This window comes from Hypanus sabinus, unplaced genomic scaffold, assembly GCF_030144855.1.
Source record: "Hypanus sabinus isolate sHypSab1 unplaced genomic scaffold, sHypSab1.hap1 scaffold_353, whole genome shotgun sequence".
Lineage (NCBI taxonomy): Eukaryota > Metazoa > Chordata > Chondrichthyes > Myliobatiformes > Dasyatidae > Hypanus > Hypanus sabinus.
This window is the reverse complement of record NW_026781254.1, coordinates 258,282-272,378: the sequence shown is the minus strand read 5'-3', so window position 1 is coordinate 272,378 and position 14,097 is coordinate 258,282. Positions and strand designations below refer to the sequence as shown.

The window sequence follows — 14,097 nt, the reverse complement described above, 5'->3', positions numbered from 1 at the left end:
TTATTATTTATTGTACTGCCTGCACTGTTTTGAGCACTTTATGCAGTCCTGGGTAGGTATGTAGACTAGTGTAGTTTTTGTGTTGTTTTTACGTAGTTCAGTGTAGTTTTTGTTTTGCTTCATGTAACACTATGGTCCTGGAAAACGCTGTGCCGTTTTTACTGTGTACTGTACCAACAGTTATGGTCGAAATGACACTAAAAAGTGACTAGACCTGACTTGATTTGACAATATTCATATTAATTTAAGAAACCCACCCGGATGTCCCATCTAAACCACTTGCACTGACTATTGCCTTCTCCTAGAAAGTACCTTTACAAGACAGCTGATTCCAGCCGTCGTCAATACTCTTCAGCGATTTTGTTCCTTGTGTCAGTGATGACATAAGCAGCATATGTGACCGGCATCAGCAGCACATACGACCATCTATCACCTGCTCCCATGGCCCCACGTGACCCTGAGTTGGGGAGGGTGCTATGGAAGTGCTACATCTCGCCCTAGGCTGGCGGTGGGAAGACGCAACTTATACTTCTTTCGGTAGAGACGTATCTTGTTAAACTCTATCAAGTCAGCTCTCAACCTCCCAATCTCCCAAGAGAATGTCCGGAATGTCTTATCCACTCAGCCCCTTGGTAAACATCCTCTGCAGCCTCTGTAAACTTTTCACATCCTTTCTATAAGGAGGCTATTGTAACTATTTTAGAGTTACAATACCTCGCGGCGCTTTAACTCAAGCCCCTGACTAATGAAGGCAACACCCAATACGCCTCCTTAACAAAATTATCAAGAAACCAACTTATCTTAGCAGACACGAGGAAATCTGCAGATGCCGGAAATTCAAGCAACACACACACAAAATGCTGGTGGAACGCAGCAGGTCAGGCAGCATCTACAGGGAGACGTACAGTCGACGTTTCGGCCGAGACCCTTCTTCGCAGAGAAGCTTTGCGAAATCTTTGGATGTGGAACCCATCATCCCCCTCTTCTACTACACTGCTGACAATATTGCTATTAACCCTGTATTCTGCCTTTAAGTTCGTTCTTCTAAAGTGATTCAGTTCACACTTGTGTCACATCACAGAATTCGGTCAGTCTCGGGAAGCATGAGTTGCTCCTCACAAAGCCAGGCTGACTCCCGAATCAGGATACGCTTCTCCAAATTCTTCTAAATCCTTCCAAAAAAGAAACTTCCTCCAAAGATTCCCACCACTGAAGTAAGACTCACTAGACTACAACTTCCAGAGTTATCGCCACTCCCTTTCTTGAACAACGGAATAATATTTTCCAAGCTCCAATCTTCTGGCAGCCCTTCTGTGGCCAGTGATAACACAACGATCATCGCCAAGGGAGCGGCAATTTCTTCCCTCGTTTCGCGCTGTGACCTTGGATATTTCCCGACCACAGGAGGACTAATCTATCCTGATTTTTTTTTTCAAAATTTCGCCATCCATTTAACGCCTTCACCAACGTCAAGAACCCTCTCGGTGGTAAATGCTGAAGTAAAGTCTTCATTAATGTCTTACCCCAACTCCCCGATTCCAGACTCATGTTTCATCTTCTATCCCTGACCATTCCTCCCCTCACTGCAATCATCCTCTTCTTCTCATAAATCTAGAATGCCATGGGGCTTTCATTAATCTTCATTGCTCAGTCTTTCCAAAGACATTTCCAGCTCTCTAGATTCCTATTCTTCAGTTCGTCTCTGGTTGAAATGTAACTCTCTACAGTCCTGTCTGATCCTTGCTTCCGAAACCTTAAATCAGCTTCGTTTACCTCTTGATGAGATGATCTACATCTCTTGTCACTCATGGGACCTTTACCCTACCATCCTTTCCCTGCCTCAATCAGACAAATCAACCCAGGAGCCCATGCAATTGCCGCCTACCATACCTCCACATTTCCGTCGTGTATTTCCCGGAGCACAACCGTTTCTGAATTCAGGTCCGTTTCCAGACAGAGTTGTGGGGTAATAGTGGACCCACATGTTACGAGGACTGACAGGGTCTGTCAGGAGGTAGTGAGAATTCGTGCTTAATTTGCAGACTGACAAGGGCGGAGATGGGTGGAGAGAGAGCGGCAGTGCAATTAGTCTGGGGACTGAGGTGGGCCTGTGGGAAGAGAACCGAGATGTGGGATTAATCTGGGGATTGACATGGGTTGTGGGGAGAGAGTGAGGCAGTGTGATTAGATTGGGAATCGACACGCACTGTGGGGAAAGAGTGGGACAGTGTGATTAGTTCTTTGACTGACGAGCTGTGGAAAAAGAATGGGACGGTGCGATTAGTTCCGTGACTGACACGAGCTGTGCGGAGAGCGGGATAGTGTGATCAATTTGGGGACTGACAGGGGCTGTGGGTCATGATCAAGGAGGTGGTGCTAGTTTTGAGACTGTCACGAGGCTGTGGGACAATCATGGTGCCTTGGGAATACTTTGGGTCTGACACGTGTTTGGCGGATTATTTTGAGGACTGACGCAGGACTGCGGGAATAGTGTGTGTTTCCTGTTTCTAAAAGGATGCTGCTGGAACAGAGTGAATCTGAATTATATATTATCATTATTATGTTTTACACAAGTCCTCTGTCGTGTTATTCCATAAATAGTTAAAGTGACTCTTCGAACTAATTTAAGACCATACAGCGAGCTTCATCCTCTCCATCGAGGAGCTCCCCCTCACGCCACACTTCCTTTGAGCGCAGCAGCACGGAATCCCGCGCACCCCAGAAGTGCCGGGAATCTGGGATTCCCCACCCCACCCGCAACCCACATGTTCCCGGCCGCCGCTGTCTCCATGCATCAGCCAATCCGATGTCAGATAAATGTCCAACCTTCCATCGCCTTCGTTCGACGCCGCTGGCCTCAGGACGTTATCATTGTCTCTGTAGGGGCTACCACTCCTTCCTCTCGCCGGAGCAGAGGAAACTAGAGCCCTCTGGCAGTCTGGAGGGTCCCACACCCTCCGGTAAAAGCCTTCCATCTCCCGGGAAGCTGAATGCGAGACGAAGATCCGAAACTCGACTTCTACCCATCATGTGCCCGAAAGGGGTTCGAAGCATGTCTGTACACAGTCCCGTGACGTGCCCTCTCATCCCACTCCCTCAGCGCCTGAGACAGAAGCTTGCCGTATCCCCGGGAGGCCACACAGTCGGTTCGGGTGTTTTGGGCCGGGAAGTGAGGATGAGCACCGGCGGGTCTCCATATCGCAGAGAGGTCATTGAGATTTCGATGTCAATGATTAAGAGATGACTGGAGTCGTATTGGGTGTATGGATGGCCGCGGTCCGGGTGCAGTGGATGAGAGTAGGCAGTTGAAATAATTCCTGACTGACCTGACGGGCTGTAGATACTGTTTCTGAGCGGTGGTTTCCTCTGGCGGTGCAGTCAATAGTTCAGCGACTTGCTTACGTCGTCACCCCTACTTCCATTAAATTTCCAGCTGTTGCCGGGTAGTCAGATTAAATCGGTTATTTCCCTTAGCCCTGTTTCTCAGAACACTGTGACTGCAGAGTCCAAATATATTTGTAAAGTCTACCGGTTGAGAGAGGAGTTTGCAAGCGGACCCGAGGTATTTCCAGTTGTGTCTGAGCCTGGAGGATTTAGGTGAGGGGGTACGGAGGTCTTGGAGGGTTAGGGAACTCCCAGATAAGTTGACCTAAGTAGCGCCTGAGGGACAGGGCGTCAGGTTTACTGTTTGGGGAGCAATGTCACTGTTTGCGCCTGGGTTAGGGTGTGTGTTGGCAGGAAGAGTGGTCGAGTTATTTAACAGTCATGAGGACATGAATTTTATTTGGTGCGGGAAGAGTGTAAAGGGGTTTCTTCTTTTTCTTTGTTACAGCGAATGTTAATCAAAATGGCTTCTTAGTTTTGTTAAAAGGAGGAATGCTTCTTTGTTATGAGAGAGTACTGGATGCTTGTTTGGGTTAAAATTTACTGATAACGAGAATGGTGTTCCTTTGTTAACCAATGGGGATTAATGTTGTTCTTTCTTCTGGGTCTGTAAGCTAGTGTTGGCGGGCTTTTGGGGAGTCGGCGCGAGGGGATGAGAGAGAGAGGACGCGATGCTGTAAACTGGGCGACGGAACGGACCCCGAGCGGGTGTCCCAGGCCAGGAGATTTGGCGAGGAGAGCAGAAGAAGACAGACGTGCCGGGGGGAGGGGATTTGGTTGATCACTGCGGGTGGTCCTGAGCTGCGAGTCGAGGAGGTCTGAGGGGATCAACTGGTGGCTAGAAGACTTCGGTCATTGAGCTCCAAAGGTTGTGCACGAAGTGGTTTGGACTTTGATAAATAGGTTCCTTTTCTTTATTTTCTTTTCCTTCTTATATACTGCATCTTTATTAAACACTTAGTTTTAGTAATCTCTAAGAAGTGTAATCATTTCATCGCACATGGCGTACTATCTGTTAATTGGCGGGTTTGGGGACGTCACACAGCACTCAAACAAGCTGATTATCCAGTATGGTGGAGCCGAAGGCTGCTCCCCCAGACGGAAGCGAGCTGAGCGAGCCTGGGGCAAGCTAGGGTGTTACATGTGAAAAGTTCAAGGGAAACATGAGGACAAACTTCTTCATTCAGAGGGTCGGCAGAGTGCAGACACTGCTGAATATACCTTAAGAAAGGCGGTAGAGACAATAGTTCAGGTCTGGAGGTGGGTGTGAAAGTGGTCCCAGTACAGGGAACAAATCTGTTGCTTCGGCTGTGGTAATGGGAATCATTCGCCCCGATACTATACAACAAAGGGTTCATTTATCCCGAATCCAATCCTTGGACAGAATTTTAAGGTCAAAAACCTTGGCAGCCTTTGACGGCTTGCAGTTGAGGAGACGTCGTGTTTTAATTGTGTTGAATATTAACTCGGGGGCACATTACTTTCGGCGTCTCTTTGTCCTGGAGTCGAAAGGCTTTATTAAAACTTGCATGATTGCCATTACAGATGTTAGGTAACTGTTGAACAAATAAGACCATGCCATTTTCTGCGATATTTTGAAAATATGAATGCATTGCAGATTTGAAATACAGCATGCGGTTTGGACATAAGTGATGTCAATTGAAAGAGAGAGAGAAAGATTATGGCAATGAATGGCTTTATGTCAGTTGTGTGTTTCTTTAGTTTGTGTTGGGGGGATGATTGAATTAATCTTCTTTTTCACCATACACGTGGCAACAAAATTTGTGTCGTCTTGCGAGAAGTGATTTCCAGGAACTGATGCGAAATTCGGAGGATGCATATCATTCCGAAATTCTGTGAAGTGCTGGTGTATGTGAGCCTCAGCTCTCCACATCGCACGCTCCCATCTCTTCTACAGAATACGTGCTGAGGCTGAGGAAGTTGTTTGTTCTGTATTCTCCAATTGCCTGTGATGGTTTTGAAGGGAGACAAGTATGTGCACGGGTGTTTGCTTTACCCTCGCTGTATTTTTAGTTTGTGTAGTTTTGTATGTTTCTTTATTATTAATTCAGAGGGAGACTCGGATTTCACACCGGCCCTCTGGATTCAGGGTTAAATGGATCGAAGTTTCAGCGTATCTACACCCGATATGATAAAACCACGATTTCGATGCATTGGGAATTGAATTGGGAATTTGGAATTGTTATTCTAGAAGGCTGGTTATTTTAATGAGCACCAGAAGCTGCTCTGAACTCTATTAAATGGTGGTTTTAAGTTGTAGGTCTCCATTGGAAAAGATTGTTTTGAGGTCATTGTAGCATCTGCCCTGTAACAAGTAAATAGATAAAGTGGCAGTGTAGTCAATAGCTCAGCGATTTTCTTACGTCATCAGCCCTAATTCCATAAATTATCCAGCTGCTGCTGGGTGGTCAGAATAAATCGATTATTTCCCTCAGCTCTATTTCTCGGAGCACTGTAACTGCAGAGTCCAAAAGTTGTAAAATGTCCCAAAATGTCCATCCTCTTAGCGGGACGCGGCTGCCCGCTGTATTCCAGCCAGAATTCACTCTATCTACTACATCACCGGCCTTCTGTTCGGAAGTCAATTCTGAATCAACGAAGGATTACCTAGATCCCATGCCCCCTGACTCTCGGAATTAATACACCTACATAGACTATTCAAATAATTGAACCTGGCTCATATAGGACAACACGTTGTCTCTTCGGAGCCAAACTACGTTTCTCCAAATACTCACGAATTCCATCTTTAATAATCCTCTATAATAGTTTACCCACTACTGATGAAAGACTCACTGGTCTATAGTTCCAATGAGTATCCTATTATCTTGCGAGAGTCCCGAAGGCTATGTTGCCTGCCCGGTGCCAGGGTTAAGGACATCTCTTCTGGGCTGGAGAGAAACTTGCAGTGTGAGGGCGAGGATCCAGTTGTCTTAGTACACGTCGGTACTAATGACATAGATAGGACAAGGAAGAAGGTTCTGTTACATGAATATGAGCAGCTCGGGGTCAAATTGAAAAGCAGAACCTCAAGGGTAATAATCTCTGGATTATTAATTGAGCCACGAGCAAATTTGGCTAGGTTAAATAAAATTAGGGAGATAAACGCGTGGCTCAAAGACTGGTGTGGGAGAAGTGGGTTTTGCTTCTTGGGACACTGGCACCAGTACTGGGACAGGAGAGAACTGTTCCGGCGAGACGGGCTTCACCTGAACCGGGCTGGGGTTAGTTAGTGTCCTGGCGAATCATATAACTAGGGCTGCAGAGAGGTCTTTAAACTAACTAGTGGGGGGGGGGGAGGATTCTAGAGAGCAAATAATTAAAAAGACAATGGAGAAGGTAATGGATGTAGGTAAAAGTGGAGGAATAAAAAGACAGATTGTGTCAGGAGGGGAAAGAATGTACGGAGATAAGCGTAAATTTGTACAAAAGGAAAAGGTAGGAAATAAGTGTCAAACATATTTGAAAGTCCTTTATTTGAATGCACGTAGTATTAGGAATAAAATTGATGAGTTGACGGTGCAAATAATTACGTATGGTTATGATATTGTGGTAATTACGGAAACATGGCTGCAGCGTGACCAGGACTGGGAATTAAACATACAAGGGTATTCGACAATTAGGAGAGACAGGCAGGAAGGAAAAGGAGGTGGGGTGGCTATGTTAATAAAGCAAGAAATCACTGCAATAAAGCGAAATGATATTTGAGTCAATATCAGGATAGCAAAACAATTTGGGTAGAAATAAGAAATATTAAAGGGAAAAAAAACAGTGGTGGGAGTAGTCTATAGGCCTCCAACCAGCTGTAACTCAGTTGGTCGGAGCATAAATCAGGAAATAGTTGGGGCTTGTAATAAGGGAACGGCTATAATTTTGGGGGATTTTAACTTTCATATTGACTGGACTAATCAAGTCGGACACGGCAGCCTTGAAGAAGAGTTTATTGAGTGTATTCGGGATGGGTTCCTTGAACAATAAGTTACTGAGCCGACAAGGGGGCAGGCAGTCTCAGATCTGTCCTGTGTAATGAGTCAGGACTAATAAAACATGTCCAAGTGGATCCCCTTGGAATGAGTGGCCATAACATGGTCGAATTCCATATTCAATTAGGAGATGAGAGGGTTGGATCTCAAACAAGCTTACTGAGCTTAAATAAAGGAGACTATGATGGTATGAGAATGGAATTGCTTAAGATGGATTGGGAAAATAGATTAAAGGGTAGATCGGTACTTGATCAGTGTTGTATACTTAAGGAGTTACTTTACAGCTATCAAGAAAAATATATTCCACTGAAGAAAAAAGGGTGTAAAAGAAAAAAAAATAGTTGTCCGTGGCTAAGTAAAGAAATAAAGCAAAGTATACGACTAAAAAAAAGTTATATAAGGTAGCTAAATCTAGTGGGAAGATTGAAGATCGAGAAGCTTTTAAAGATCAGCAGCAAATATCAAAAAGATTGATTAAGAAGGGAAGATAGATTATGAAAGTAAATAGGCGAAAAATATAAAAGCAGATAGTAAGAGTTTTTATAGTTACATAAAAAGAAAAAGGGTGGATAAGTAAATGTTGGTCCTCGAGAAGATAAGACCGGGAAATTAATGGTAGGGGACATGGAGATGGCGGAAACGCTGAACAAATATTTTGTATCAGTTTTTACAGTAGAGGACGCTCAAAATATCCCAACACTGGATAAACAGGGGGCTCTAGGGGGAGAGAAGCTAACTACGATTCAAATCACCAAGGAAAAGGTACTTGCTAAATTAATGGGACTGAAGGTGAATAAATCCCCTGCACCGGATGGCTTGCATCCGAGGGTCTTAAGGGAAGTGGCGGTCGGGATTGTGGATGCATTAGTGATAATTTTTCAAAACTCGCTGGACTCGGCAATGGTCCCGGCAGGTTGGAAAAATGCAAATGTAACTCCTTTATTTAAAAAGGGCGATAGGCAGAAGGCTGGGAATTATAGGCCAGTTAGCCTAACAGCTGTGGTTGGCAAAATGTTGGAATCCATAATTAAGGAAACAGTAACAGGGCATTTGGATAAACATAGCTTAATAGGACAAAGTCAGCATGGCTTTACAAAAGGGAAGTCATGTTTGACAAATTTGTTGTAGTTCTTTGAGGACATAACATACAGGGTAGATAAAGGGGAACCAGTGGATGTGGTGTATTTGGACTTCCAAAAGGCATTTGACAAGGTGCCACACCAAAGATTATTACTTAAAGTAAAAAAATCATTGGATTGTGGATAATATTCTGGCATGGGTGGAGGGTTGGCTTTCTAACAGAAAACAGAGAGTTGGGATAAATGGTTTATTCTCAGACTGTCTGCTGGTGACTAGTGGTGTTCCGCAGGGGTCGGTGTTGGGACCCCAACTCTTTTCAATTTATATTAATGATTTGGAGAAAGAGACTAAGTGCAACGTATCGAAGTTTGCTGATGACACAAAAATGGGAGGGAGTGTAATGAGTGCGGAGGACATTGAAACCCTGCAGGGCGACATAGATAAGCTGAGTGATTGGGCAGACATTTGGCAGATGAAATATAATATTGACAAGTGTGAGGTCTTGCACTTTGGCATCAAAAATAATAGAGCAAGTTATTATCTAAATGGAGAGAAACTGGAAAGTGCTTCTGTGCAAAGGGATCTGGGGGTCCTGGTGCAGGAAACACAAAAAGTTAGTATGCAAGTGCAGCAGGTGGTCAAGAAGGCCAATGGAATGCTGGCTTTTATTGCTAGGGGGATGGAGTATAAGAACAGGGAGGTCTTACTGCAGTTGTACCGGGTATTTGTGAGACCACACCTGGAGTACTGCGTGCAGTTCTGGTGTCCATATTTAAGAAAGGACATACTGGCTCTCGAGACAGTGCAGAAAAGGTTCACTAGGTTAATTCTGGGGATGGGTGGGTTGATGTATGATGAGAGGTTGAGTAGATTGGGACTCTATTCATTGGAGTTCCGAAGAATGAGAGGCGATCTTATTGAAACATATAAGATTGTGAAGGGGCTTGATTGGGTGGATGCGGGGAGAATGTTCCCAATGATGGGTGAAACTAGGACTAGGGGGCATAATCTTAAAATATGGGGATGCCGTTCCAGGACTGAGATGAGGAGAAATTTCTTCACTCAGTGGGTAGTGGGGCTGTGGAATTTACTGACCCAGAGAGCTGTGGAAGCTACTACACTCAATAAATTCAAAACGGGGATAGACATTTTCCTGGATAAAAAAGGCTTTAGGGGATACGGTGAGCGAGCAGGTAAGTGGACATGAGGCTAGGTTTAGTTCAGCCATGTGATCTCCTGGACCAGTTTTCGATAGCCTGGATGGGTCGGAGAGGAATTTTCCAGATTTTTTCTCCTCAATTGGCAAATCGTTCCCCCCCCGGGTGATTACATGGGTTTGGGAGGGATGAATAATAAAATAAAATCGGCGGCAAGGTGCCCTATTGGTTGGCACTGTTGCCTTGTGGGATTCGGTGAAAACTAGAGTTCAGATTGGATCAGCCATGATCTTTTTGAATGGCGGAGCAGGCTTGAGGGGCCGATTGGCCTACTCCTGCTCCTATCTCTTATGTTCTTATGTTCAACAAATGAATAACGTTTGCCACTTTCTAATCTTCACGTTCTACTTGCGTAGCCACGGAAAACACAAATATCCTGCCCAGAAGCTCAGCAATGTCTTCGCTTCCCTTTCCAAATCAGCTGGACAATATTCCTTCCAGCACCGGGGAAACATCTATTATAATATTCTCCCAAGTTTTCAGCGCATCCTCTTTCTTAGCCTCGACATGTTTTACCATAACTACCTTTTTGCGCTGTGTTCACTTTCATCCATCTATTCAGTAAGAAGATTCACTGCCTTCTTGGACTCCAGATACATTTTCCTCTTTTACTTCCAATATACCCACACTCTCTCCAGTCATCCTCCTGTTCTTCACAGTGCAACTCGCCAGGGACTTCTCAAGTCCACAACCCTACATAATCCTTTCTCCCTAAATCTTAAGTACTTTTCTTTCTTCCTCTTGACGAGTTATTTCAACTTTATTGTCACCCAGGGTTACATTATGCTATTATCCTTGCCCTGCGTCAATGAGACATAAAACCCATAAAACCCATGTCAGTGCTCTCTAAACAATCTCCACATATCTGTCGTGCATTTCCCTGAGTGCATCATCTCCCAATGTGCCTTCCAATTTCTTGACAGGTAACACCATAAATCGCCGACTTTCAATTAAACACATTCAATGCTCCCTGGTCCTATCCAGGTATATAAAGGTAAATCGAGGGCAGATCTGCCCTACTGCTCTGAAATGCTGACCCACCCAAAGATCTGTTACCTGATACGTATCCTTTTCTAATATTAGATCTGGTATGGACTGTTCGCTAGTCCGCCTGTCTTCATATGATGACATGAATTCTTCCTGGTCACAATTGAGAAATTATGTCATATCTAGACCTTTTATTCTGGGGAGGTACCAAAGAACATTGTGGACGTTTCTGTTACCCGTGTCAATAACATGGCCCATGTCTAATATCCGCTTACCAATCGGTTCTTCACCGTTCCCGTTGCTCTTATTTGGTTGGTCTGCATAGAATACTCCCAATGGGGTGATCGCGTCTTTCGTGTTTCTGTGTTAGACTCGCCATCGATTAATAAGCAAATGCTCCACGTTGTCCTTCCTTTCTGCAGCTGCGATACTATGCCTGATACTATCGCACTCCCTTTACACTCTGTTACCTGACCTTGTCCATTTTGAAACATCTAAAATACGAAACGTCCTGCAGCCATCCCTGCCCTTGTGAGTGTCTGTGATAGTTTGGAACATACTTCAACCTATGTCGCAATTATGCCAGTAGCACTGCGCGTTTGTATTGCTACCGACCTGAAATGTATGAAGTCAGCAATCTTCCACCAATGGTGTAATTTCCGGATGACCAGGCATATGATTGATTGAGTTTACACATGTTTGCCAAACCTGTTCACTGTAAAACGGGTTTATTTGAAAACTCCGTGGAAATGCCATTAGACGCAGGCATTATGTACACAGCTGGCCATTTAATGTAAACACATACTTCATTCCATTCCTCAGGTCTTCTCTGAATTTCCTCTGTGTCAGTGTATAGATACAAGTATTGGTGCACACGCTGAGCATTTGCAGCATGGACCCAAATTGTTGAAGGATGTATACCGGGGAACTCAAATATCTGTCCTCATAAAAATAGTTCTGTTTCTGCCATTTCAGGGTATAGGCGACAGAGGGCATCCAAAATAATATGAAATTAGCTGATATAGAAAACAGCAAAATCATCGATTTTCTGCGTTTTTCCACTTCAGCATCTTTCTGATTGTCGCCGCTGTGCCGAAGCCTTCTGCGGACTCTATTGGACACAACGATATGTCTTACGGTTAACCCATTAAACACCAGGATTAAGCCGATTGGTAGCAATGGTGTTAAAATACTGTCCAGTAATTGGTATCCTCTCCACACGGGTGAAGTAGCGTATTCAGATGTTGCGGTGCAACGCCACGGCGTGTTGTCAATGATGACGTATGGTTCAAGGGCAAAATAAACCGGGGCACATCTCCCGCAGCTCACTATAACTACGGTCACCATAACCACCGTTGCTGTTCTCTCGGTGCAGTATCGCTCCCGCAGCTTTTGGCAACATATTGCGATGAAACGATCGAAGGTAAAACTGACCGTGAACCAAACAGAACAGTCCGTCGCTACCATCCCGAATGCAAGTGTCAGAGCGCATACAGGAGTGATGAGCAGGGATCTGGAATAAATGTAGATATTGTTGATCTGTTCCACTAAAACAACAACGATAACCACCATTAGATCCGCTGTTGCCATTCCAACCAGGTAACGCGTAATGCATTTGGAGAGTCCGCATTTTCCCCGAGATAGGATCACAATCGCCGTTAAATTAACTGCAAGAAATTTGGGAAAAAAAACATTAGAAATATGAATAGAATAAATGTAGACATTGTTTGGTCTGTTCCACTAAAGCAACAACGATAACCACCATCAGAACCGTAGTTACCATTCCAACCAGGTAACGGGTGATGCATTTTCCCCGAGAAATAATCACAATCGCCGTTAAACAAACTGCAAAAAAAATGAAAAAGAAATAGAAATCTGGTCACCAACAACTCTCTCTGAATGCTCCCATTCTTCCAATGCTTTTCAGAGTAGGGTTTGTTTGGAAATGGAAAGCGGAAATCCAGTGTGTACGGTCTCAGTAGCTGCACTCTGGCTGTCTGACGCATTGGAATGGCAGTGGATTGGCGAAACTCCGACAGTTGACAGCGAAGAAATGAACTCCCCGACTAAAGTACTGGTGAGTCGTCGATCTGCCCAGTAACCGACACCATTTCCATTATTAGAGGTTAAAGTGCTGACAGGTTTGTTTGTAGCGATGACAAGGTGTAATGAAGGAGATATATGCAAGAGTTTTCATTTCCTCATTTGCAGAAGAACAGATCTACGTGTCAAAAATAGACTGGACCGTCATTTGAATAAGCTACCACGTTGTTATAATGTCGAATTGTCTGCACTGATAAATTGTTTGCCTGGACCTGTAAAAGCAGAGACCTGCGTCACTTCATAAAGGCTAGCGAAGTGAAATTATAAAACATTGACAATATTGGCACCGACTTAATTGACAAAGAAAAAAATGCGATCGAAGTATGGAAAATGTACATAAAGCAATCAGAACCCTGAACCCTCCACTCTGGAAACGTTTCAGCCAATGGTAGCATCTGTGCTCAGTAAGAGCGCAGATACCGCAGCAGAGAAGCAGCAGAGTAACGACGGCACCATGCATAAAGTGACCAGCTCCGGCATCTTACCGGGGACACCAACCGCTACAAGTGTGGGATAGAGAATGGCTGCGATGTAGTAAATCGCCGGATATCCCATATTCCGTCAGAAGCAGCGTTCAATTGTACGGAGCGTTTCAGCTGCTCACATGGACTGGGGATCGGTTTAGCAGACTTTTATTGAGGAGAGAGCAATTCCACTGAGGCAATTAACGTAGTTGTCACGTCAGGGACATTAGTGACAACCAACTGCACAAACACTTAGGTTAAACTATTTTTATCACTGTTCCCGTGTCATTAATTGGACTCCTCAAGGGATATTGCAATCTGATTATTTTAAAACAAAATATGACATGAATTTTCCATGTTATTTTTCATGATACATGGCTTCTGCTATTTAAATAGGATAGTTTTATATCTATGTGGTTTTCAAAGTAGGCATTCATCTTGAAGTCGATTTATTTTGTAACATTTGACGGAGCACATTCGCTTCTGAAATTGAGGGAAGGAGTTTGTTCTGGCAATGGAGAACACTTCTTTATTAAAGGGAACATTCGTTCATTCTTTTCTTTCGTTCGATCCAGTCATTCAGGACGGTTTGAGTGTTGGATATCACAGTGACAGCTGACATGTGTTACAATAAAATACACTGCATATATTCCTGTGAACACTGTAAAAGATCCATAGCGATATTCCAGAGACCTGTGATCAAAAAGGGAGCGTGACCTCGGAAAATTAGCGAGGGCTGTGGATAGTTTGAAGAACAATGTTTTCCAGCGCACACATGGGCCGTTTGGCAGGGTCCAGACCCCTGCCAGTGAATGACCGGACCGTCCCACACCCGTGACGTGCGATGCAGTCTAATTGACT

The 14,097-nt window shown here is 44.3% G+C and overlaps 1 protein-coding gene across 1 annotated transcript in view; it reads right to left on the bottom strand.

The window, feature by feature from the left end:
* The window catches only part of LOC132388575 (NACHT, LRR and PYD domains-containing protein 3-like), a 141,411-nt gene that overhangs the window by 113,030 nt on the left and 14,284 nt on the right, over positions 1-14,097 (bottom strand). The gene's annotated exons all lie outside the window — the stretch shown is intronic.